This window comes from Vicia villosa, unplaced genomic scaffold (assembly GCF_029867415.1).
Source record: "Vicia villosa cultivar HV-30 ecotype Madison, WI unplaced genomic scaffold, Vvil1.0 ctg.000605F_1_1, whole genome shotgun sequence".
NCBI classification, from domain to species: Eukaryota; Viridiplantae; Streptophyta; class Magnoliopsida; order Fabales; family Fabaceae; genus Vicia; species Vicia villosa.
Window position 1 is genome coordinate 601,183 of NW_026705277.1, and position 3,663 is coordinate 604,845.

Here is a 3,663-nt window from a genome sequence, read left to right on the forward strand (position 1 = left end):
TTGTAACATAAAAACCTTTTTTTTGCTAAAAAAAAGTCTAATAGATTTTATTATTCTTTTCAAAAAAAGCTTAATAGATTTAAATATTTTCTAAAAATAATAATAAGTTTTCTTTAATATTAATCAAAAACTATTTTTTGTTTTAAAATTCACACTTAATTTTCACCCAACAACTTAGTTTTTGCTTTTGGTTCACTTTTGTAATTGACATATAGAATATTTTATTTTTTTACAAAAGATATATAGGTTTTGTAATGGGTTTGTAAATAATAATGTTATAATATTTTTTAAAAAAAGTTATATTATACATGCTATGTTTGTTTAGTTATGATTCAAAATTGAAGTTTTTTAAATATGTAAGGATAATGTAAAATTAATTTACACTATAAGTATATCATCTTTTATTTTTTTAAGTCTCATTTAAAACATTATTTTATTTATTTTATAATCATTGATATTTATAAAATTAGATTGAGATTTTTAATCTTTATTTTATTCATTACTTTTATATTTTTTAATTAGTTTTTAATTTTAATTTTAATGTTATTTTTTTAAATAAAATTAAAAGTATAAAAATTTTGATATATATTTATGTTATAGAATGTCAAAATTAATTTTTTAATTAATAAAAAACAAATTAAGATTAAATCATTTAAATCTATTTTATTATAATTAAATAATAAATATATTAGTTTTACTTAATAGTTTATTTTTTATTTTTGTTAATATTAAAAATATATAATTATAGTTATATATAATATAGTATATAGTTATAGTTATATATAATATAATTTGGTGTATTTCAATAATAGATATAAAATTTAAAAAAATAAAATTAAAGAAAAGGTAAATAAGGAGGATTAGTGACCTAAAAATGCAGCTTACACAAAAAACCTAAAAATGCTTCTTCGGGGAAAGCAAACGACTTATTCAGAAACGCTTCTTCGGAGAAGCACTTTTTCTCACGCGCATTGGCTAAGCTTTCTCGGTTTCTCTTGTGCAACACTCTCTCAAACTCATGTTCTCTCTCTCTCAATTCTTACACAACAACAACATTTATGACGCAGATTCTCTTGGTCTCGAATTGGTTGGATTTGGATTTCAGAACTGATTCGAATTGTTATCGACTCAGGATTCGATTTGCGTTGGGGTTCAGAATCTGTTTGCGCTCGAAATTTCAACTCAGAGCAGGTTAGTTTTGTTTCGTGATTCTGTGCATTTTTACGGTTTTTACTTCATTACGGGTTATGCTACAACTGATTGTGATTCGATTTTAATATAAATTTCAGTTTGAGTTAAAGTTACAGCAAGCATACGCGATCATAAAGTTGGGAATGGAGGAATGCTTACCGGTTGAAGCGACGAGGAAAAGAAAATGCAGCTTTCGATCTTGCTCACAAGGTATTCGATAAAATGCCTCACCGAAATCGATAGAACAAACAACCAGCAATCAGATTTAGTTTTCAATTTTGAATTGTTTCAATTTCGGTTTCGCGGTTCTATTTGAGCTTCACGGTTATGTTTGGTGTTCGCGAAGGTTTTTGTTCAGAATCGAGTTGTTACTCAGTTCTCTTTTGGTTCGAGTAGAGTTTTTTCACGGTTCAGATTTTACATTCGAGCCAAGTTTTCGGTACAGGTTTGTATCAATTTCAAATCAAGTTTAGTTTCAGTTCAGAATTTGATTTAAGTTTTCTGTTCATAATCGTTGCGTTTTGGAATAAATGCATTTTTACGGTTTCAACTCAATTACGGGTTCTACTAAAGTTTGATTGTGATTTGATTTCGGTGCATATTTTGGTTTGAATTAAAATTAATGCAGATTTCATCCTCGCTCGCAAGGTGTTTGATGAAATGTCCCAACCATATTTTTTCTTCTTTTTGCTTTAGTTTTAATTTTCTTATGCTGTGATGTTGTGTTGTTGATGATTCTGTTCAAATCACAGATTGTGAATTGGTTATGATGTTGCCGTTATTTCCGTCTTGGATTCCAGAGGTTGTTGATTCAATCAAAACTGTTGAAATCATTGAAGGAAATGGGGAATGATGTGTGATTTCAAATCACACCTCAAACAGGTAGTGATATACTTCAATTTGATAATTCAATTCAGAGCTATAGTACAATATGATGTCTGAAAGTTGTTATGTTACAGTTGCGGTTTGCCGGTGATCTTCTGATGGAGTTGGGTGCTGGGGTGGAACTAGCAACTGCTGCAGCACCACATTTATTTCTTCCTTTGGCTTGTGCTGCTAATGTTCTCAAGGTTTGATGATTTTAGTTGGTTGTCATGACCGAATGTCAGTTCTCTAGGCTAACTAGTTTATTTATCCTCTTAGAATGTTGCTGCTGTAACATCAACATAAACTAGGACACCAATTTATAAAGCCTTTGCTAAAGGAGAAAACATAGGGGATGTCACTGCTAAAGGAGAATGTGTTGGCAATATTGCAGACCTGGTATGTTTATGAACTTCAACAATTATTACTGAATGTAGTGTTGGTAACATTTGGTGGCATCTTATTTGGAACAATCACTTCTAGGGAAGAAACCCTTTGTTTTAGCCTTTTTCATTAAAATATCAATTTGATTTTGAATAAACTAGAATGAGATGATTATGTTGGCACTGTTAGTTTTTTTTTTAATAAGTTCTATTTAGAAAAGTATTAGTGATAATGTTATAAAAAAATTCAGGTTGTTTCAATGAATTGACGTGGCTCAAAGGGGTATGTTAAGAATAAAATAATAACTTAAGTTTATACACACTTTCATTCCTTTAACTTTTTTGTCAAGACATGTTAACTTCTCTTAAACTCTCATGCATTCTTCCACCCTATAGTATAAATAAGTTCCGCAACTTTGTTGTATTTTTGTGCTATAGAATTATAGTCTTTCTGAATATATAGCTTAAAGGGAGTATATGCCCATGGACATCTGTACAACATCAACATCTCAGCCATGTGAAATTCCTAGCTCAGATGTGATAACTTTGGAAGGGCATACTTCAGAGGTGAACTAATTCATTAATGCTTCTTGTTTGTCAAGTCTTTAGATTAGTAGGAGCTTTGTTTTTTGAGTCATTTTTAGTAATGTAACTTATTGTTCAATGAATTTGTCTTATTTAAATTCAACACATTTAAATTTATAATGAAACCTGAGGTTAAGAGAGTCTTCCAGAAACTTATAGACAAATACTAACATAGCTACAGATATCACAAAATCTAGTACTGAAACTATTTTACAATTAATGTAATCAAGGTTTAAGAACAATAGCAATAGCCAGCTCATTCACAAGTAGTAACACAGTGGCTTCTAGTTCTTCCTAAATCTTACAGTAGATCCTACATTTAAAATATTTGGTCTTTGAAGAGAAGTTAGGATGCAATGTTTTTCTGTTATGGGATATCAGTTATAGTACCAATTAATTGGAGATTAAAACGAAAATCGATTAAAAGTTAGTTGGGGAATGATGGTTAGGAAGGTGTTAATTCTGAATGTTAATTCTGAACTTTCTGTTATGATTGTCCAGGGCTTGATGGTGCTTGTTCAATAGAAGGTTCAGAAGTCACAGAAAAATCGGTAAAACCCCTGTTATGTTAACTGCAGGCGCTTCCCCTTTTTTTTTTTTGAATTGCAATGTGTTTGGATTGAATACATATTCCCTTGAT

General features: G+C 29.7%; 1 long non-coding RNA gene across 1 annotated transcript; it reads left to right on the forward strand.

Moving 5' to 3' along the window:
* Positions 1–892: 892 nt before the first annotated feature.
* Positions 893–3,663, forward strand: LOC131629801 (uncharacterized). Its single transcript, XR_009292130.1, has 5 exons — positions 893–1,191; positions 1,290–2,073; positions 2,151–2,454; positions 2,877–3,005; positions 3,525–3,663. It is a non-coding gene; the product is annotated as an uncharacterized LOC131629801 (long non-coding RNA).